A 23,600-nucleotide genomic window follows, 5' to 3' on the forward strand; every position below is an offset into this window, starting at 1 on the left:
AACCCCATGTAGCAATGAAATGAGGATCTTTTTGCAGGATTTTACTTAAATTCTACAGGGAAATTCGAGAGTCAGCCAGCCTGAGTGTGTTAGTTATTTCTTAATCGATTTCAGCATGGATAGTATGAGCATATGGGTCCAGTCCAAGTAGATGTAATTAAGTGATAATCCATGTTATCTCCTCATTGAGGCCCCTACGGACTGTATCGCAGTAAAAAATCCAGAAAGTCTCTCTGTTTTTCCGCACCTTATTAATTTCTTGCCCTTGTCTCGAGACTATCTTTTCAAGGATCAGCCATTTCAGATCATGTTCTCCATGGTTGTGGTCAAGAAAATGTTTAACCATGGGAGCTTGTTCCTTTCGAGTTCTAATGGCCGATTTATGCTCAGAGAGCCTAATTCGAAATTCACGGCCAGTTTCGCCTATGTAGCCCAGGCCACATGGGCAGAGGATGAGGTATATTACGTTGTTGCTTCTGCAATTTGTATGGCTTTTCAGCCTGCCACCTCTTGTACCATATGTCCATGTTTCCGTTGTAATTGCTGTTGGGCATGCATGGCATGTGCCACATCTATGATTTCCTAGGATCTGAGGTAGTCCATCAATGGTTCTTTGCACAGCTGGAATACTAGTATGTTTCATTCTGCTGTGGACTAATTTGTCTCGTAAGTTGGCATTTCTTCTGAAAGCCACTATAGGTTTTGCAAGAGATTTGCTGCTTTCATTGGTGTTGAGAATTTTTCAGTTTTTGTTTAATATTTGCTGGACTTTCTGATTATTGTTTGTGTGATTGACCACACATACTAATCGTTCCATGGGCTTTTTTCATGGCCTGAAATAAGGCTGTCACGGTTGTAGTACTTTGCTCTTCTCATAGACTGCTTAATGAGGCGTTTGGGATAGCCTCTAAGTAGGAGTCTTTTTTTTAGATCTTCGGCATGTGTATTGTAATCATGTATGTTAGTACAATTGCGTCTGATTCTTAGAAACTCCCCAAAGTGGATGGAGTCTTTTTGACAGGAGGGGTGGAAGCTAGCATGTTCTAAAATTGTGTTCTTTGCAGTGGGTTTACGGTAGAGGCTAACTTCAATACTTCCATTGCCACTTTTTATCCAAATATCCCAGAATTCCACCTTTTCTGGTGAATATTGTGCAGTGAATTTTAGGTTATATTCACTATGATTGAGCCATTCAATGAACTGTTTAAGGTCATCTACAGTTCCTGTCCAGACAAAAAAGATATCGTCTATGAATCTGTGCCAGGTGTTGATATTTTCATAGAAAGGAGCTATTTCGTTATAGATATGTTTTAACTCAAATTCCTCCATGTATGTATTGGCTACACTCGGTGCACATGAAGCACCCATGCTAGTACCTTGTACTTGTTTATACAGTTTGTCTTTGAATTCAAAATAGTTGTGATGGAGTATTATGTCTAAACATTCCAAGATAAAAGTATTAGGTCTCTCACCCTGTGCTCTTGTGAGGAGGGCTGCCACTGCCTCTAGAGCTCGATCCTGGGGTATGTTTGTATAGAGAGACTCTATATCTAGGGTGACCAAAAGTTGTCTCTCTTTCTTGAAGGGCATATGTTCCACAGTTGAGATCATATGACCTGTGTCCTTGATGTATGACCGATATAATTTGGTAAGAGGACACAGAAATGAATCTACATACTGTGAGAGCAATTCCGTGTACGAGTTGATGGACGAAATAATAGGACGCAGCGGAGGGTCCAGTATGTCTTTGTGGGTTTTTGGAACACCATGTAAAGTTGGAATGACCACATTGTTTTTGTTTAAAAAGGCCATTTCTTTTTGACAGATGTAACTATCCATAAAGGCTTTTGATGTACTGGCTTCTATTCTGGTCTGAAGTTCTTTTAAGACAGATCTGCGGGCTGGTTGGTAATGTTCTGGTATTTGGAGCATGTTTTCTACTTTCTGTGAGTAAGAAACACTGTCCATAATAACAATTCCTTCTGTTTTGTCACTAGGTTTTATTATGATGGAATTATTTTTGCCCAGATCTTTGAGAGCTGTAGTTTCCAACTTGGTAAGGTTGGGTATGGGTTTGCGAACGTATTTGGTGATTCCTTCTAGATCTTTAATTACTGTTTTTTCAAAAATGGCAACTTCAGGTCCTACCATCTCCAAGGTAGGTGTGAAGCTAGATGGTGGTTTGCATCCTGAGTGGTTTTCTTCCTCTTCTATTGGAACTAAATCCGACATATATTTTTGTAAGCGGATTTTCCTAAAGAAGGAAAATAGGTCTTTGTTCAAGGTAAAGATGTCCGGGGGGGTACTGGGGACAAAGGACAGGCCCTTACTAAGGAGCGTGCTTTCTGCAGCTGTCAGTTGGTGTCTAGAGAGATTAAAGATGGGTATGCTTTCTCTCTCTGCAGGATTATCTTCTGAGACTTCCAATATTGTTGGTTTCTCGTTCGCATATATGGCTGTCGATGTGCTTGCTCTGTCTAATTGTTCCTGCCTTGTCTTTGGAATCTCGCTCGTCCCCTGCCCCTGCCTTGTTCTAAAAAAGAGGAATGGCCAAACTGCTGATGGTTATGTGTGGATCCCCTGCGGTTTCTAGGATTGTACTCATACTCTTCATTGAGATATGGACTTTCATGGTCAGAATCTGATGAATTGGTGTCTGAAAAAGGGACTATTTTCTGTCTCTTAGACACGGTTTTGTCTGACACATGGCCATGGTGCATGATGAGCACTCAAGGATTTCAATAGCAATGCATCTAGAAAGTAATCTCCTCTTGAAATTAATTGCATTCCCTTTTACTTGCCAATGCCATTTCCCTTTGTCTTTCTTGTAGACACCCAGACATCTATTGTATATATCTCATCTTTTAACACTATGCAGTTGGTCCTGAAGAATGGGGTCTCCCACTGAAACGCGCGTTGACCGCGACATTGTTTCCAACACAGTGATACTGAAGACTGACAATTTCCGTCTTGTCAATCTGAGAAACTTGACCAATCCAAGGGTCCTATACTTTTTGCCTTTTTTTTTTTTTTTTTCAATTTCCTTTTAGAAAAATCCCTTTTCTCTTTATCTCTTTTTGTATGAATGCAAGTATGAATGGCAAGCAAATGGTTTTTTATGTCTCTGATGTCTAGGATGTTTTTTTATATTAATCATGTAACAGTTTTGCACCAAAATTATAAGTGTAAAAGCAAAAAATGTTTTTGTCTGTTCTAAATCATCTGTAAATTATAAAACGCATATAAAGAAAAAAAGAAATAAAAATTCTTTGTATTAAAACTCTAACGGACTGACAGTGGTTCTATGAAAACAATGTTATAATATGAAATGAAATTTGGCATGTTATTCTGGCAATGCAGAATCTGAATAGATCAGCTAATTAATTATATAGGCCGGCTTAGAGATTTCTATTTCATTTCATTTGCAGCAGGGACTAAGCACAGATTAATTCAAGTATAATCCGTGCTCGTCTGCTGCTTTTGACATAATTGAGGTACTAGCTGATGCTCCCTCCCGCTTCCCATCCCTACTGCACCGTCCATGGCGTTTGCATGCGTTTTAGATCATTTCCCCCACATTCTTTTTGACCAGTTTTATTGCATCTCCTCAATGTTATCATGAAACGAAGACAGAAAGTAAGCCAGCACTACCTTCCGTTAAGCAATCGCGGCACCCACGCTTTAGCTTGAGATGTTTACAGCTAAAGCATGAGTGCCGCGATTACATTGCAAATTCTTGTTTTAAATTGGACAGTGCTTGTTTTCAAAGTGGAAGTGTGCAGCGCTGTCTTGGCTTCCCGCTGATCTGTCTCTGGATTGCCCACTGTGGTTTACGCTCTGGTGAATTCCATTTTAGCAAACTTTTCGAACTTCGCCCCATCACTGGTATTGTGTGTGGGGCAGGTTGTTGGAGAAGAAACTTCTTAAGTCCTTACGTAAAATTGATTTCAAATTACGTTTTATTGCGCGAGACTGAATGCAATAGACAGTCACCCGATAAGTGTGAATCGTCCATGTGAGACAGGTAGCGGCGCGAGATCGTTTCTTCCACCTCTGCTTTGTAGAATACAACTGAAAGCAGGAAGAGTGAACTAATTAGGGTGGCAAGAACATAAGGTTTCATATCTGTTAAAGGAGCGCTCCTCCTTGTTTTGAGCAATTATCATTCTAATTTTCACCCGTTAAGGTATTCCCATTGGAACACAGTGAAACTCATTTGTGGCTGATCAGTTTGTTCATCATCCAGTGAACAGACCTCCCATTTTTCCAAGATGGACACAAGATGGACACAAGCTGTACCACGTAGAAGTGCATTCTCTGTAGAGCAAAGTATGTTATTCACATTAAGTGCAGCCCGTGGCAACAGTCTACAATGTAGACTCTATGTGCATATTGCTCTAGAGTTATTTGTGTTGAATACTTTTTTCATCATTTTCACTGAGAACCTACCCATTTCAACATAATAGCTTGAATAGCAGTTTTTACCGGGCTATGCGGTCGAGACAGGGTGCTTTTCAAATTATGTCATTCACTTGCATCAATGCCGGCCGTACTCGATAATGTGTTTTCGTTGCACCCAAGTAGTGCATGTGTTCATCTCTGTCTGGCACAAGCTTCCTTCTTACAAGCTTCCTTAACTTACCCCCTTTCCAAATCAGTTCATCCTACACCGCCGATAAGGTTTTTAATGTATGTTTGGTATTTCAGTGGACTGCAGGCGTGTGCTTTACAAAAAAACCTGTAGCTGCAGACTTGGTGTGTGTTTATGACATACTTCATTACCATTACACTTTTCCAAATAGTCTTTTATGAAAATCGCGATTTAAGGGAACACCTTAATAACTTGTGATGAAATATGTGGAGGTGATTGAAGTACTCTTCTAAATGGAATCCAAAATATTATTCGGAAATGCAGGAACAATAGCTTTTTGAAGTTAACATACTCACTTTTTGTTGTGTATCTAATCCAGTTATGTAGACTCCTGCTGCTGTACAAGCGAAATATAAATAGTCTAATTTTACAATTTTGAAGGTGAAGGCTGGACTACTCGAATTATGTGGCATGTTGACCTAAATTATGTGGCAAGATGAGTGGAATTATGTAACGCAATGAGGCACATTTTGTTTTAGTGTTACCTCATTATTTTGGCATTCTTACTCATTCTAGACAAACGTTACCACTCATTAATACCACTTTGACACCCAAATACAAAAATAAACAACAGAAAGGTGACCAGTAGAGAATTGTAAAGGGCCTTCCATTGTGCGGCAGCATGCTATGCTACATTTTGAGGTCTCGGCTAGCGTTGCTGCGCACATGCGCAGCTCCCTCGTCGAGATTTAATGATATTGACTACTTTTAGAAAAGGGCTTTAAGCCCCGCCCCTCTTTCCCATTGGCTGGCGTCACCGTTTATGCTAAACGGTGGCCAGCCATTGGAAAAGAGCTTTCTATGTTTCCTCCCTTTGGCTTTTTGGGACGGCCTACTTGGACTCCCTCGCCTGCTTTCCTCCCGTCGCAAACATTTTCTTATCTTTATGGAGCCATGTGTTTCAAACACATGGCCCCATAAAGACAAGCTCCGGCGCGATCCTCTTTCGCTTTCGGGACCACGCTTGTTCCTCATGAACCCTGGTTAGTGTTGTTGAGTATTGTATATAGCGCAACACTGCGAAGCTTTAGTAGTGCTGTTCAGTCGTTCCAAAGTTGATCCACCTAAATTATAGCACACGTGCAAACATGGACACTTCGAGCGTGAGCGCGCGTTTGATAGAAAATGTGAAAAAATTGTGATTTGCCCAATATACAGGGATTCGCTTAAACGGAGAAGCAGGGATCGGAGACTACGTCTTTCAGTCTAAAGGCCGGCAATCTAGCCACAAAGCCGCATTATTTCATTGAGAGTAGTTTTAAATTGAAGGCAGCGCTTGCTATAGACGGCCGGCCCTTCGAAGCGCTGCCCGTCTGTCAGTGTGAAGTTCCGAGGCGGCCCTCGGGGGCACCATAGGAAGGGCAGGGGCAGTGGAGCGGTCGAGGGCAGGCAGTGCTCCCTGCTTCCTGGAGCCGGGCCGACCTCTCCCGAAGGAAAAAGGCACAATGGAGGGGTCACTGAGGGGCGCACACACCCAGGTCCTGCCGGGCAGCAGCCGCAGGGTGCGGCACGAAGCAGCGCAACTCATGACATTGAAGGAAATGGAGGCACGCTCGGGAAAGGGTTATTTTGGACAAAGGCCCCTTTACTGGGAAGAGGGAGTGTGAGAAGCACCTGCAGTCCGTGCAGTTCCGCTTAAAGTCTGAGGCCTAGAACAAATAGATGACCTGTATCAGCGAACACGCCCCAGCCCTCCAAGACACAATTTCAATAGAAACCAAGGGTGGGAAGCAGGGTCGGGGGCTCAGCCAACCTGACATGTTCGCTCTTTAAATTCTGAATTGCATCCTGCCCTTGAATTTGCTTCTGCTTGGAACAGGCTACTAGTCATGTTAATTTGGGGACAGAGTCACGGACACTGGGATTCACAGACACGAATGTAGCGCCCACCATGAAGTGATTACTCTCTCAGCCCTTCAGTATAAAGTAATATTATTAACCCACTCAGCGGTACTCTTTCGGTAGAGCCTAGATGGATATGAAGTACTGAGTCAACTCTGCACCTATTCGAAGCTGCAGGTTATACACCGCAGGCGCTTTAACCCGCTTCGCTGCCCGGTGGCTGTCTGTAGGTTCTGTTGATCCATCGCTGTTGTTTTGGAGGGGTCGGTGTCTGTGGTGCAGGTAGGCGTGCAATCGATAGATACAGCGGTAATCACCCTGCGCCTTCATTGGGTAGACGCTGCGGCCAGGCTTCGGAGCTTGATCTGAATTGCCGGAATTATAAATAGCGGCTGGTCCTGTCACACTCTTTGACGGTTTCCACCCTGTCATAACAGAGTCTGTTTTATGCCTGTCTGGAAAATACTCACTGTGTTGTTCTTATGGTGAAAACTGCTTTCCTTGGCACCAGTGGCGTAACGCAAAATGGTATGGGGCCACATAATATCATATGCCTCACATATTAATTGGCCTGTGACTGACTGGGGGCTCCCTAACGTGTTGGGGAAGGGTGCAAAAGGTTGCCCACACCCTGCACCGCAGGGGCTGCTGGAACTTGCATAACGCCCCTGCCTCTCACAGGCTCAGTCTGTGTCACAGTTCTCTGGCACCTTGTGTTAGCATTCTTGTTGTCTTTGCTTTTCACGTGCACTGCTCTTGTGTTCACTGCACTATAGAGGTGAAGCACTCCACCTGTCCCTGGAGACAACAGACCTTCACGTGCACCCTCACCGGATCAATAGATGGTATACAAAGTGCACTTGTCCCCCACCACCATTCATCACCCTCTCATAGAGACACCTGAGTCAGCTTTGGTCTTCACAGTGTAAACATGTATTAAATTACATCTCTGGCCAATTACTCCATCGGCCTCTCTTATTTATTGTGAACATCTTTTAAAATACGTTGCTTAGAAACACCACAGCACTCCAAATAAATCTCAAAATTATACATTGTCATTGTATTTACAACCCGCTCTCCAAGGGTCTTTTTGCTTGACCTTCGGGCTGTGCCAGCAGGCCACAACCAAGATAGCCTGCTCTCCTTAGGCTGACCGCCCTCCGGTCAACAGAGCCGCAGGTAGATAATCTGCCACCACTTGTGACAACCAACGGCTTCCAGGGTAGAGCTAGAGAATCCAGAGCCACCAGCAGGTCAGCCCCATCTCTCGCCATCCCGGAGCCCCTGACAGATTTCAAGACCTGTTCTGGGGCCAAAAATGGCACGACCAAAGGAGTCCCTGTCATTCCTCTTGCCCAGGACTCCGCCACAGGGCGAGGCGCTCACTGGCGGACTCGACCTCCCCCCCGCAATCGAACACTTCGGTGATGGCTCCTAACACTGTCTGTATGAACAACTCACTACCCGCTTTGGACAGATGTACCCCATCCGCAGCATACAGTTCTAGCCTTGATGCTTGTATCAACTTGTGCCTTATGGTCCGGATGCTTGATTTCCTTAGGATCTCCGCCACTGACTGATTTAATCTCCTCACTGACTTATTCACTGCCTTCGGAGGCGCTCCCCGCTTCCATACTTGCCGTGGTATAACTTCAGACCATAGCAATATCGTGTTGGGTAACATATTCCTGACCGCTGCCAGAAACGAGAACAAAGCCTCTTTTACGCCCCTCCTTCCAGCCGGGATCATATTGTTGCCTCCTGAATGAATCACTATTAGATCAGGGGTAGGCATGCCTCTGGACATGGCCCCCCGCAAATCGCTAGGCACCTCAGCTAAATGTTCTCCGCCTATTCCCACCCAATGGTGGTCAAATCCCTTTGCCTCCAGCATTCTTTCCTCGCGTGAGTTCTTAAAGGCAAGCCCCACCCTGCTAATAAAAGAGTGGCCACACCAGCATATTTGGGGCCTCTGAGATGTGGTACCTAGAGCAATTGAAGATAAAAGAACAATCAACGCAGAAGACAGGGGCAGCATACTGCGAGATTTAAATTAACTGTGGGCGAACATAACGCTCATAACATGTTGACTTCCAACGACCTAACCTCCTAATTGTTTCCTCTGAGAGGCCTAAGCCCGCCGCTGTCGTGGCTGCCCAGATGCGGAATGAATGGGATGTGAAATCAGTTGAGTCTACCCCCAGCTATATCAGAGCAAGCTTGCACACCCTGGTGAACTGAAATCTAGTGAAGGACTTGCCGTCGCTATGCAGTAGCACTCTGTTGTCACCTCCCTGTGGCCTGATTTGGAGAAACTCCCTTGCCAGGCTTACCGGGCAATATGTCACCCCCGCGACTGCACCTAACTGGGACCATACCCCTTTACCCAATGGGTCAGTCTTTGATCTCCGGACCCTGACTTGCAGGATTACCCCATACAGTATTAAATCCTCGCACCGTATGTCCTGAATGCCCCAAAGAAGGCTAATGCATATGCTACAGACATGCTGTCAGACCAGAATACAATATGCCTATTTGCCAGAATGTCCCCCCACAAATGCAGAGCCACAATGATTGGAAACAGTTCTAAAAAGGTGATATTCCGTGTCAGTCCTCCGGCCAGTGCTGCATGCACCACTTGTGCCCTAACACTGCACCGAAACCTACGCTGCCTGCAGCATTTGTGAACAATTCCAACTCGGCATTGGAGCTACTCGGCATTTGCCATATCACAGACCCATTCAAGTTTTCCAAGAAGTTTCTCCAAATCGCCAAGTCATTCCTTACCTCTGCTGACAACCTAGTGCAATGGTGTTTGGCGCGAAGCCCAGACATTGCCCTTGCAATACTCCTAGAGAAGGTCCTGCCCATCGGTATAACTCTCAAGGCGAAGTTCAACTCTCCCACCAGAACCTGTAATTGGTGCAGCGTCACCTTCCGGGTCCCCAAACAGGCGTCGATGGCTGCCTTGAACGCAGTCACCTTCGACTGAGGGAGCCTACATACTCCTTCTCTAGTATCTATTTCGATGCCTAGGAATGTTAAGCAAGTAGTTGGCCCCTCCGTCTGTCCGGCCCTTTGTTGCCACTAACGGCGCCATGCCCCCTAGGTGGGGTGGCGCCCTTCAGTGCCAGTGTGCTCAATGCGCACGCCTTGAGATGATTCCGGCCGGTCCTGTGGTTTTAACTCAGCTGTGGAAACGGCTGAGCACCTAGAGTGTGTATGTTTCAATAGGGCAGCAGGTACAGTGACACCAGGGTCAAGGGTTCTTGGGGGCTCACTACACCCCAGTTATAGCTTTTTTCCCATACCAAACGACGTTGCGGGCCTATCTCCCTTGCTTGAATTAGGACCTACAGCACCCTTGCTATGAGCCCGTATCCAGCCAGTGCGCTACTGCACGTTTTCATGGGATTTTAGGTTTTGTACCAAACGGGGATTATTCGAGACATTTCCAGAAGCTTGTACCTTTCACCTGTGAACATTTGGATTCCCTGAAGAACAAAACAGCGCTTTCGATAGATTGGTTCTGTTAGACAAATGGGAAGCTGCACTTCGATACAGGCCCTACTGCAGGGGTGCAGCACTTTCAGTGGAATGGCGCTGACACAGAAAGGGACACATTTGTGAGGCGAAAGCTGACTCCCGGTGGGTGAACCTCGAAAGGGCAGCACCGTCAGTACAGAGTGCCTGCACTTCTCAACACTGCTGCAGTACATTTAAAAAGCGAGTGCCCGCACGGCTCAGCAGGGTCGGGCAAGGACATTAAATAGATCCTGAGATCAAAATAAAAGTGGTCCCCATTTGCGAAAAAGGAGCGATATCAGGGAAATCAACAGTACAGACCGACCCACCTAGCCATAAAATCGGCCAACAACTGATAAAAAACTGGCCCACACACTGATCTTTCAGACCAGCTCTTCAGGCCCTGCCTGATAGCCCAGTCCGACCTCAGGGGCAAGCAGGTGCTAGTCAGTACCTGCACTTCTCTATTTACATTTGAAGGCAAGGAAGGAAGGAACTATAGAAACACTCCGAGTGGTAACCCGCGCCCGGTCTCTCGCAGGGGGCAGTGTCTCGATAAACACAGGACACCAGTGGAGTGCGTCATCTGTACATGGAAAGACCGGTGACTGCCTGGAGCGGAAGCAGACGTCATGGAGACAAAGCAGGGAAGAAGTTCAGGCGCATTAGTACCAAGAAGCCAATGGCCGAGTACGTGGAGTCTGTGAAGAGTAGAGTAAATGCCGCGTTTGGTGCTCAGTTCTGTGGTTCCAGGTTAATTCTCGCAGGGCAGCGGCATGGCAATGCACAGAGTACGTTCTGTGCCACATGAGCCAGTTATATCCAGTAGGCGCTGTTTAGCAATGCATCTTATTCGATGTAAAGATGTAACTCAAAACGGATTTCAGCAAGCAGGACATCTCGAACAGCGTACGCTCAGTGGTACATTTGATTCAGTCGTCCCATTAGTCAAGTTATCAAACTTTAAGAAGTATCACTCATTTAAAGGTAGCAAGATGTTTCACCGCGGTTTGCACAAGATCACACCGAGTAGTGTACACAGAATGTCCTCGAAATGTCGTTTTCAGCGGCTCCTCATCTCCCGAGAAGGCAGGTTTCTAAAATGTGGCTACATGGTGTCTAAATTCTTTTGGGAAGATAACAGGTTAATACCACCCACTTAAGTCAGGTGAAGAGGGGGTAAATTGTGCTGCGAGATGTCAAGCGGTAATTTTTCAAGAACACAATACAAGGTGACAGCACAGCATTTTGAGTGACTTGTCTTCCAAAATAGTTCTCACTTTGGGATTAGGCAAGAGAAATGTTTTCATAACCTTAGAACCTGCTTTTGCTAATGTTTGTCTAGCAAAGAAATGTCACACGTACCGTAAAAATACCTCCTGATGCCAACACCTGAAAGTGATCCCCCATAGCGAAAAATCCAGTTGGAGGAACAGAGTGCCTTGACTACAGAGGATGTGTTTGCTCAAGGGCTTGTGCAATATCAGCTCCATGGTCTTGTTAAGTTATATTGCGTCCCTGCTTGAATCGAAGTTGTATTCATCCATTATAGCGCTTCATGGCCTCAGAAGGCGCTGACGCTCCTTTGGAGGACAGATAGCGCTATACTATGTAGGAAGAGTATGAGGTTATGTAGGGAGTGTTTTTGTGTTGTGCGTGATGATGAGCAGAGATATTTGGTAGTTGTATAGTGCTCGCCTGCTGCTAGTATGCTGGTTTGCTACTGTTGGCAGTCTGTAATGTGCTGCGCCGTGCAGCATTCGCTTTCTAATTGAACATTGGTACATGGTTCTAAGAGTCGTGGACAGGGCACTGAGGTTTGGCCTGGCGTTAGATGGCGTTGTATCACACGTGTCTTCATTTAGGTGTGTAGTGTGGTGTTTTATGCATACACCTGTTTGGAGGTGTAGATCTTGGGCCAGCTGCCTGGTGCTGGATTCATGCTCGCCTGTCGGAAGAGTATCCTTGCGGTGTGTGCCCCTCCGGTGTTGTTTTGAGTCCCACAGTGATTGTGCGAGTTGGTGGCGCATGGGTCATAGGCAGTCGTTGGATTGTGCAGGCATCTGAAAGATGAGGGTTTTGGTAGGGTGGAGTGCAGGAGGAGGGCAGGCGAGCCTCGTCGCCATTGAGTTGGCCTTTAGTTGCGGGGGGGCTGTAGCTCATGCACATTCACAAAGGGCTTGCATACCTGACCCCTGATGGCATCCAGGACGTGCACGAGGGGCTTGGTAGGGGCAGAGAGCAGGCGGGGGGAGTGTGAGTGTAGTACTGAGATTAACTACTATACGTTGTCAGTGGATTGGCCTTGCACGCACAGGTGTTTGTGGAACCAAGTAAGGTCCAAGTGCTTTGCTTGGATGGTCTTGTTTGAAGTAGCATTCCTGTATATTGTGCACGCACTCACACGCGCACTGCACGCACGCACGCGCGATCCCACACACGCTGACTCACACACTGCGCTTAACCAATACACACCCACTTCCCTCTGTGGTCTCTGCACAGGCTTGAAACGGTTCTCAGAAAACCAGCAGCAGCAATAAAGAACTTAACGATTTGACAATGACGTCACAGGGTCCATTATTCCGGGTTTCATGGCCTTGGCCTCAACGACGGGTTGGCTTGATGGTGGCTTCGCTCTACTTGTAAGCGGCTTTTCTGAATGTGCTTTTGTACTGTTCCTTCCCATTAAGGGTGGGCTGTGTTCCTGTGCAGTGGTGAAAAGTGAGGTATCCTTGTGAAAGGAGCGTGTCTGCGGATCTTGTGACAGCCGTGGCTGCTCATTGAAAATTAAGACCCAGGCATAGGTTTTACGGTGACACTTTGGGTTTGCCACTTGCCTTATGTTTTTTTCATATGACGATCAACTAAAACCAAAATGCGACTCATCACCAAACGCTGGTAAAGTGTTCAAGTCTATTGGTGACAGAGAAGTGGAAACTTATCTTGGCTTGAAATGCCCTCACCCTAAATTGTATGAGAGGAGTGCTGAGCCTGATTAACAGCGCCTTGAGGGAAGGCGTACCACTTGTAGCACTTCTTTGAAAACACGATTTAGCATAGTTTAGAAATCATGGCCCAATCTGGGTGTGAAGCAAACCAGAACATGATACGCAGACCTGAAGCCATAAAGCATACATATTTCAAAAAGCCTTGAAAACCTGGCTCTTCCATCAAGCAGATGAAGTTGTTGGTCCCCTCAAAGGCCAAGAAACCCTGGTGAGCAAACTATTCTAGCGTAAAATAACTGATCTTAACTTCATTGTATGTAAATGTATTTGATGTGGTAGTCTGAAGCATAGAATGGATGTGGCCCTCCTAGACATACTTCCTTTGGCCGACCCTGCCATGGTTGAGTCTCCTTCCCAGCATAAGTCTTTAAGCCCCGCCCTCCACTGTCTGCGGAGAAGTGCCTGAGGATCCTTTTCTAAAGAATTTTAAACATGTCTCTAAACATCGAAGTTTAATCAGCTGTGAATCCAAACCTATCAACCTACAAAATCTCTAACTTCAAATGCACTCTTAGACTCTAAGGGCTACAACTCCAAAACGAATACAGACTGAGAGTAAACCTAGGATACACTTCTCAGCCAAAACTCCAAAATGTATACATATAGGATAGGCCTCAAAAAGATGCCTAAACACTTAAACCTATGAATAGTTAAGAACAATGGTTCAAGTATGGCCCAAAAGGGTCCAATAGAAAAGGTGACCCAAGCAGGGTCACTTGTTTTTTAAGAGAAGTGAAATCAATTCCGTAGGGAGCAGGAGACAAAGTACGTAAAGGGTCATGTAGGTCAAAAGATAACAGGTATTTATTTAAACAAAGTCAATTTTAGAATGCTCACATAATAAGAAAGCGTGGTGTGAAATAGGGATAGTAGTTTTAAAAAGACATTGCATTGACAACAATATAGTAGTTGAATTCCATAATTGATCTTTACAAGTTATAAGGAATTCATGTTGTGGGGCGGTCGACGGCGTTTCAAACCCAATTATTGGGGTTTATCTTCAGGACGGTGGTGAGCATGCAGAAATTAAAGAGGGGGAAGGGGAATGGGAACACATTTGTTTAAGACCCTGTGTATATATATACAAACACATTACTGCATACATTCTAGTAAATACAACAATAGCTCCCTAGAAGGAAAAAAGGAAAATAATTCTTACATTTGGCAGGCATTATAATCATGCGTTTGAAACAAATTATCAAGAATTAGAGCTTGGAGTCCATAAAAAATGACATAAAAATGAATCAAAAGAAGAGAGGGCAAAATTGAAACTTACTTAATGATTTGAAAACAAGCAATTGTAGGGTAGAGCAGCTTGGCAGTACATAGATCCGCCTGGAGAATATATTTCTGAAATGTAGAGAAATGTGAAATGAGCTACATAGGTAATGTGCTCTCCGAAGTTATTATTAGCGCAGGGGTAGATACCGGAGAAAACTTACTTCTTTAGAGGGGCGACAGGGCAGTGAATGGGAGCCTGAGGCCAAGCAGTCAGAGAGGTCCTGCTGCTGCTGGGGCTGGCTGATGAATGCGGAAATAGCGTCTCTTGCCTGTGTATTTTATAGTAGAGCTCAGCTGGAGGGAGCCTCGGGGCAAAGCTAATTAGTGAAAGAATAGCGCGTGTGAAGTTAATTGTTTACTGTAATCTGAAAATGATTAACCACATAAGGGCACAAGTCCTTAAACAAAAACGAAACCTGTTTCTCACACATAAATCTCTCCTGCACAGTCCGCTTGCACAATGCCATATTCTACTGGGCCCCGCCAAAGACTGTAAACAGAAAAAAGTGCCTATTTTTCTAATGTGTAACGAATTACATTTCTCGTAATCTTCCACTTCTGCATTTTGTTCTTCTGACAACGTTTCCCATTGTAGCATCAGGCAAAGGAGCCTGTTGGTTAATGTAAAACTTGTCTTTGCTCCCGAATTTGAAGGAAACGCTTCCATTGGTGAGACCTAGTCTGAAATCTAGCCCATAGGACTCCCTGCTGTGACAGATGGCCTACATGCTCCGAAAGAAAGGGTTTATCTTGGAATACGAAGCCTCGCCACCTGTAAGCGCTGTATAAAATGTTCTTAAATCATAGGCAAAACTTCCCATTGTACACAACAAAACAGCAACAAGTATATACACATAACCATACTACTCAGAAAATCAGTAAGTACATCTAAATTGGACTTTCAATAGTTATCAAACCTCGCGTCTTTTCTCGCTCATGAGCACATGACTTCTATATAAAAGAGAAAACTTCATTTTTTGCCTATAGCTAAATACGTTTTGTCCTTTAGATATATTAGTTTTCAATGGTTCGAAAGGCATCTCGGTTTGTTTATATACATAAACACCTTATTGAGAGACACTGAACGAAAAACACAAAAACTCTATCAAATAAAAGGCACACAAACGACCATGCAGCGTTTTGGTGCCTGCACCCCGTGTCACCTCTTTTTAGGTCTCGCCTACGCAGTGTGCATGCGCTGCATAGGAGAAAGACCTTTAGCCATCGATGCGCCTTTTCAGCCAAAAACGTGCACGCATTGCATTGCTTTTAATGGCAACGCGTGCACGTCTGGCGATTCCCTTGCGGGAGCGAGCTTTGACACCATATGTTTGTAATTAACTTGCAAACATATGGTGCTCCTGCTCGTTCCCGGAAGGGAAACAGGCGCAGGCCCCCTCCTGTCTTCCCTCCCCCTGCTGCCTCCTTCCTTAGTGCGATTCGCGTGCGCGTGTTTGTTTTCTTTAATGGCGTGCCTGTGCTTATTTTAATTCCCAGAGATCCGTGTAATTGCGGCTGTTTAATGGCTAGGGGATTGCGTGGTTTATTTTCCAAGTCAGTTTAATCTACGGTAAACCGTGCTAATAAATCTGCATTCTAAGCCTCTTGGTAACCGCAGACCGCAATAAAAATACTTTCCGGTGCAGAAGGAATTTAAACAAAGTGCGTTCTATTTTGTAACGTAACCGGTGCACATGTAAAGTGCTCCAATACCCTCGGGCGAGTTTGTGCTATATAAATATGCAACAAAAACTAACTTGTTTACTGTGCTGCAGCCTGAGTTTTCAAGAAACAAAACTGCCCTTGCCACACTAAAGAGGTCAAAGGTTGTGGGATGCTACGTCCTCTAATGTCGCTAGAAGATGAAGCAACACATGCTGTCTCCTATATGGTGTTGGTGAAATTATGCTACTATGCTGGGGGAAGCTTGTGACGCGGCACCAATTTTCCGCAGCATAAGCACATAGAACACAAACCACACCCCTACCAATGCCACTTGAGGTCAGTTCTCAATATTTGGCTTGCACCCATTGGATGTTACATTTCATGATAAGTTTATTGAACTATTTAAGGCATTTTCTGGTGCACACAGATGATATCCATGTTGCAATTGCACACCATATCATTATTCAGATTTACCTCAGATGCTACGGACCAATAGGAATCATCGTCACAAAGTTAACCATTGACTCGGAAGCTAGCGCCAACCTTGACAGAAGTGTGATCGCATACATCCAGAGCTGGGGGATATGGGTGCGGGGATTTTCTATTTGAGTGACACTTGGGAAAGCATGAAGTGACAGAGGTAAGAGTTTTCATCGGTTCAAAAATCCCTAAGCACCTATCTGTCCTTTAAATTCTAAAATGCTCTCATTTGTCTCATTTCCGTTGATTATACGGTTTTGCACCTGGGGATAATATAGTAAACTGATTTTGCGTGCTATTTTGTGAAGCATTCGGCATCATGAAGGAAGGAGCTGATATTGCACAGCATTTGACTTTTCTAAGAAACTAGAGCGATGATATATGATTAACTGTTACACATTCATGACTGGCAACATAATAATCCCCTTTATATTATATTCAAACTGACAAAATAAAGATGGAGTTTCATTTTTACAAGATCATAATTTGGGATGTCTGATGTAAGCTGGTAAATTCAAGGCTGGCAGTGTTAGCAGGAAGTCATTACTGTCTATAAACACAATCAGTGTCCAGCTATCGAAGATTTGTCAAGGGAAAAATGGGGTCCTGGACTAAAAGATCACACCTCACTTGAAGAGCCTCTTTCAGCAAACCTAGAGCGGATCATGGTTACCTAACGTTTACTTCAGAGCGTGGGTCCTTGGGAGATGGTGTGGCGTTACGACCTGAGCTGACGAATTTGGAACGTGGGAACCTGGTTCGAGTCTCGGCGTCTGCTCAACTTTCTGTGATTCTGGGCAAATTACTTCATCTACCCGTGTCTGAAAAAGCACAATGCATCTTTGTGTAATGTATCTGGTTCTCATGTAAAGCACTCCAATACTTTGGGTGGAGTTTGCGCTATATAAAACGGCAAAAATATGTATAAATGTAACATCACAGACAGCTGCAATGTTTACTTGAATTGAGGGGGCGGAGCTCCTCAGTGAAGTCTTTTGCAGCAGTCACTCCAACGTGTTTTCACTCGAAGGAAGTGTTTCTCGGCCTCAGCTGCTATGATGGGAGTGCGGCGTGGCTTAATCCGAGGGGCTTTTGCCCTCTGCACGCCGGTGACACCGACTTCTGTCCCACCTGTCAGCACCAGAAGGGAACAGCACAGGTGAGAATCGCCAGTGTCTGATTTTGCTAGCTCTCTGAGAACTCAGTCTGCCCTTGTCTAAGTGACTGCCGTGCAGATGTATCTATTAATCTCCTTAGATTCGGAATATTTAGTGCCGTGTATTGTTTTGGCTTTCGTGACAGGCGCTAACATTGCTGCCTATTTGAGTCATACTGTAATCCAACCTTTTATCAGGTTTTGAGTGCAGGCACAGCTCAACAAGTCTGAAATATATTTAAAAGTAATATGCCAACATTTCATGCTTGGATGTACATCTTAAACATATCTTGTCCACATTTGTTTAGCTTATGCACATTTCAACAAAGCTATCATCTATTTAATGAATCAGTTAAAAAAATAGACGACAAAATCATATTGGTATATAAGCAAATTTGTTAATTACATTTTCATTCGTCAGCCAAACATACCCTACGATACAAATGCTAAAAGTGGTTAATAGGCTCCTACCGAAACACCACTCAGACGAATGGTTGACAAAAGTTGTGGACATCCCACAATAGTTGAAGGAGACTGTAGGAGGTATGCCCTAACGGCCAAAGCCACTGCAGAAATAGCAACTCGGAAACCAGGTTCTGGAATCTGCTCAACATTTTGTGTTTCTGGCCAAATAACCAAATTGCCTTACCAAAACAAAAACAACAAGCATTGGCATAGCCAATAGGTCTCGCTTTTGGGACCTTATAAGTATTTAGTTATGCAGCTCACTATCCTTGGTAAAACAACATCAACTATTGCATGGCTAAACACTTTTAAGGTCCCAAAGGCGAGACCTATTGGCTATGCCAATGCTTGTTTAAGTTGTTGTCAACTACGCTATGTTTTTCGAAGCACTTTCTCTACTGAGCAGAGGCTACACGCGTGGTTGGTTACAAATGAACCAGCATTGTGAAATGTTGGATAGGATCAGCACAAACGCATGTTTTTTGCCGCCCTCCCCCTTTAGCCGCCCTAGGCGGCTGCCTAGTCTTGCCTAATGGTAGAAACGGCCCTGAAGAGAGTACCACCTAGTGGTAAATTGAAAGGGTGCAAACAAACTATTCCTGCAATGTATTTCCAAAACAATGCACGGACTTCGACCATATTCCATTCCAGCAGCATTTCTTGGCCTACCTTCACATCCATTTCATTTTGGCCATCAATACTTCCTTCAGTTTTCCAAGGCCTGCAGTCATTTCCAGTTCAGATTCCTGCCTTTTGTGTCATGTTTTGTCCACCTACCCCAGGTTTTTAATAAGGATTTGGTTGAGTTGGGATTACAGGCTTTCCCTAACTGAATGCCTGCTCACTGCAGCTTTTTTCAAAACTTAGGCAGATGTATTTCTAAATATCAGCAGCGTCCATCGTAAGGTTAAATGTTGGCTGTCTGGCTTTTCACCTTATTTTTAACTGGTTAAATTTCTGGATGGATCAATGCTCCTTTTTCCACTAATTGCAGACCTATCTTGCCTTTTTAAAAGAATATCCCAGTGCAGTTTTTCACATGCTCATGGCAGTCTCGGAACAATTGAATCCTTGTGCCACCTACAGCTAAAATCCTTGCTGGTCAGTCTCTTCTCCCTTCTCCCTTGCCATTGTAGTAGCTCTCAGTGTGTCTCTGTGTAAAGCTCATATAAATCCAACTCCTATTTACCTGACAATTTTCCAGACTTGGGTTTTAAGAAGATAGTTTACTCACAGGAACTTGCACAAGCCATGAAACACACACACAGGTCCCAGTACATCTACATCAACTCCAGGCCACCCATACACTGAGCAGCAGGCCCCTACGACCCCTTTTTTAGCAGAGGACCAATGGTGGGGACAGCGAGGCCGTGCACGCCCCTGGGGCAGATCCAGGGGGAACAGGAGCCAAGGGTGGAACAGAGGCAGAGGGAGACAAAACAAACAGGTACAGTTCCAACAGGAGAACCACGGAGAAATACAGACACGCCGTCAGCACTACAGATGGTAACTTATGAACCTGTCAACCCTGTAGTTAACCTCTCTTCCTATACATTGAAACCTAATGAACAAATAGTTCTGCAAAAAGGTCTCTCTTTTGTGCCAACCAATCTACCTAATGATTTTAATCTTAAGGTAGAACTTCATCAATTCTTTAGGAAGATTAGATTGAAGCACTATTTTCAAAAAATCCCATCCAACCCTATTTTCTCTGGCAGTGGATTAAGACCTCCTTCGAAATTCAACCCCCCGACCCATTTACTATCTCACAAACTTATAGCTTTTGAGCAGGTGGTATTGAGGGATGTGGATAAAATATTGTCGAACCGACAATATGTCAAGTACAACATCAGCAAATCAGAACGGGAAGGGTTGGATTCCCTTAAAACCAACACCAAAATAGTCATAAAACCAGCTGACAAGGGTGGTGCAATTGTGGTGCAAAATGTGGAGGATTACAAAAAAGAGATTCTCGCACAACTATCTGTGGTAGGAAACTATAAAAAACTTAGAAGGGACCCCACCCAAGAAATCACTAACATAATCAGACGTACCACACAAGAGGCTTTGGAATTAGGTATTCTCAAAAAACCTGAGTATGAATACCTAAATAATAAACACCCCCGCACACCTACCATCTACACCCTACCTAAAATACATAAGCGGATGGAGTGTCCACCTGGTAGACCGATAATCTCCGGTTGTGGCTCCATTCTGGAGCCCCTTTGCAAATATGTTGATGTGTTCCTAAAACCTATCGCTGAAAACACATCTACATACCTAAGAGACACAATGCAAACAATTCAGCTAGTTGATGGGCGTCAACATGACCCCACGACTGACATCTTGGTTACAATGGATATAACATCTCTGTACACTAATATCCCACAGGACACCGCCCTCACATGTATTGAGTCAGTACTGAACAACCGTACCACACCACACAGGGTCCCTACTGAATTCATTATTGAGCTTCTCAGAATTGCCATGACACGCAACTATTTTACATTTCTGGGGGACTACTATCTGCAAACAAAAGGCGTGGCTATGGGCGCTAGCTTCGCTCCGAATCTAGCAATTATATACATGCATGAATACGAACAATGCTTTGTTCTTAATGAGTACAACCCACACAGAGATTGCATCACGCTGTGGCGTCGTTATATAGACGACGTCCTAATGATTTGGAAAGGGGATGAGGCACAATTGATAGATTTTCATCATTGGCTTAACACCTGCTCCCCGGATATTCAGTTTTCCCTTGACTTCAGCAGGGAAACTATCCACTTCTAGGATATTAACATAAATGCTCAATCTGATAAACTGTACACTAGTCTGTATAGGAAAAACAGTGAACGAAATACTTTGTTGAGATATACAAGTCACCACCCACGCAACTTGAGGGACAATTTGCCCTTTGGCCAGTTCCTAAGGCTTAGGAGAAACTGTTCCAAAAAGGAGGACTTCCTTGAGGAGTCAGCGGGTCTTCTCGCGAGACTAAGTGAACGAGGTTACCCCGTTAGATTGCTAAAAAAGGCACGCAAACGGGCATGGCACAACCCTAGGGACTTTTTGTTGAGCCCAAAGGTCAGAATGGAGAATAACGACGAGCGCCTTGTTTGTGTTACTACCTTTAATACGAAGAGTAACGCAATTAAGAAGGCAATCAACAAACATTGGCACCTGGTTTCCGATGAGTTAAGAAATATACCACTCCCCCTACATGCTTTCAAAAAAGCCAAAAATATTAGGGACAATGTGGTTAAATCTATGTTAGACACTCCTACGATCCATGTACAGACAACTCTATGGGGTCTCCCACCTATTAATGGTCACCATAAGTGTGGTACTTGCAAGGCCTGCTCTATGTCTAAAGAAATGACTGACTTTACATACAATGGGTGCACGTACAGCTTAAAGGAACACAGTAATTGTAATACGAGCGGCGTGATTTATGCAATCCAATGCCCTTGCGGTTTCATCTATGTTGGGCAAACCATACAGAAATTCAAGTGCCGTATACTACAACACTGTAGCCGTATTCGATGCAGAGTACAGGGTGCCCCCTTAGTGGAGCATTTTATGCTATTCGACCATGCGGCCAATAGTCTTCAATGGTGGGTCATAGAAAAGGTAAGCCCCAACCCCAGAGGGGGAGATTTCAGCATAACCCTCAATAAACGCGAGTGCAAATGGATACACTCTCTAAACACAGTAACCCGAGGCCTTAACGAATTTGAAGAGATCAGCAGACAGGTCTCAGTACTCACAAATTACTAATTGTATTGTATCACTCTTGTACTACATCTGGCTGGTTCAGACATTAGGGCTCTAGTGTCAACCACCGGCTTATTCATTGTCTGTTGAAAATATTCCATGTTTTATAAATATTCCAGGTTCATGGCCTTCATGCAATTACAAGACTGTGTGTTCTGTCGCATCATCCTTATTGTGATGTCTATCTAATACGTGTATAATTCTATGCTCATGTCTTTTATGTAATTATAACACTGTGTATTCTGTTGTAATATCGCTATTATTAAGTTTGTAAGTATTTTTTAAATATTTTGACTTTGCCCTGTCACTCGCTATGATTCCGGGAGTCTTTCCGCCCTTCCCATCCTCATACCGGTCACGCACTGCCTGACGTTGCCGGTAACGTTATAACTTACGTGAACACCGTCCACCTCCCGCTTCATTTGTGCCTGATTCCATGGTGACGACCGCGTACTGGCTAGGCGCGCTCAAACTAAATAATCTAAGGAACCCCAGTTGTCCGCCTAATCTTGAATTGGAACAGTAAGTAACTCTCCGACCCTGGGATCACTATGATGGTTTGATATAGACGCGGCCGTGACGCGTAGGACCTTCGTGTCAAATACGCTCAGCTTGAATATGCCGGCTCCTTGCATGACATGTAATCGATATACTTCCTTCGTTTTTGGCCTAAGTACGCCGCTTCTTATTGGCATTCAGGCGTCCTCTGAGCACTGTATACACCCAGTGTCGAGCGTTATGTAATACACGGTCTCCTTCTTAATTAAGCCTTTATTATCCTTCTGGCCCCGTTTCTAATATAATTGATGGTCCGGTTGTTTTACTGTGGCAGTGTGATTCCATGGGCCTTACTGTTGTTTTTCCATTGAGTAACGTATGGAAATCGCAGCACTTCACATGCACAGAGACTACAACTTAGCTCCCTCTCTGTTTACACAGTTGGCTGTAATCGTCCCTTGAAGCCTCTGGTGGTTAACTTTTGGACATTCACTGTCAAGGTATTTAATTAATTAAATTCAATTCAATGTATCCTTTTGTAATAGTTAGAAGTTTATTACTTTAGCTGATCTTACATTGATTTCTTTTTAGTTTGGATTATAGAACTCATTCTATTGGACTCCATGTATGAACCGTGGATTTCGCTACTCACCCTTAATTGATAGGTGAGCCCCTGTATACTTTTTCATTGATTTTAACCACCCCCCTTTTATTGCAACGACCTACTAATCGGCGCCAATTGCCTTTTAGGTTGCCCAGGCCAAGTCCTGATGAAGATCCGCAAGACCGAGGCTGTCTAATTTCCCTTATGGTCGAAAGTCGGATCGAAACGTCGACGCCCCTTTTGTATTTAGTCTGTACCCGAAATACCCTTCTTAATGTGCTACTTCGGAATTGATTCCTGTTATGAAACAAAAGTCAAGTTTACATGAATGCCATTGGGACAGACTAGCTAGGACGGTGACTTGTAACCGTTCTTCCCTGCCTTGACATATTAAATTCCTGATAATGTGTTGAAGTATTCTTCTTCTTTATCTCCTTACACTTGAGCACCCTCTCTCTTTTCACTGCACACCTTCCTCTGGTGCAACCTCCTTTGATTGATTCATGTGATTAAAATAATACATATGGCTTTTATCCAAAATATTATTGAATAAATATATGGTGAATTCTTTTCAAGGTCGTTTTCTGCTTTTTTATGCTGTTTACCTCATTTAATGATATGGTTAACTGAATCATAAAAACAAAGTAT

General features: G+C 44.2%; 1 protein-coding gene across 1 annotated transcript in view; it reads left to right on the plus strand.

The window, feature by feature from the left end:
• SEL1L3 (SEL1L family member 3) overlaps window positions 1-23,600 on the plus strand; it is a 714,608-nt gene that overhangs the window by 137,832 nt on the left and 553,176 nt on the right. The gene's annotated exons all lie outside the window — the stretch shown is intronic.

Source organism: Triturus cristatus, chromosome 2_2, assembly GCF_964204655.1.
Source record: "Triturus cristatus chromosome 2_2, aTriCri1.1, whole genome shotgun sequence".
Classification (NCBI taxonomy): domain Eukaryota; kingdom Metazoa; phylum Chordata; class Amphibia; order Caudata; family Salamandridae; genus Triturus; species Triturus cristatus.